Raw genomic sequence first — 231 nt, forward strand, 5'->3', positions numbered from 1 at the left:
CCCCCCCCCCCCTACTGGGGTCAGGAGTTCCTCTGCTCTCCCTTATTGGCAACAGTTTGGATGCAGAAAGGAAAGTTAAAGAGGCTGATCTCTAAACTAAGAGGAAAGCCAGGCCTGCAGAGCTAGCACCTTCAAATATTACAATTCCACTCACATTTACTGATGCAGTGTTGTTTCTTCATTAAAATGACAATTTCAATGATTGCATTAACTTCCCGAGTATCGTGCATG

The sequence above is a fragment of the Cyprinodon tularosa genome, unplaced genomic scaffold (genome assembly GCF_016077235.1).
Source record: "Cyprinodon tularosa strain WSP-4 unplaced genomic scaffold, ASM1607723v1 ctg806, whole genome shotgun sequence".
Taxonomy (NCBI): Eukaryota; Metazoa; Chordata; class Actinopteri; order Cyprinodontiformes; family Cyprinodontidae; genus Cyprinodon; species Cyprinodon tularosa.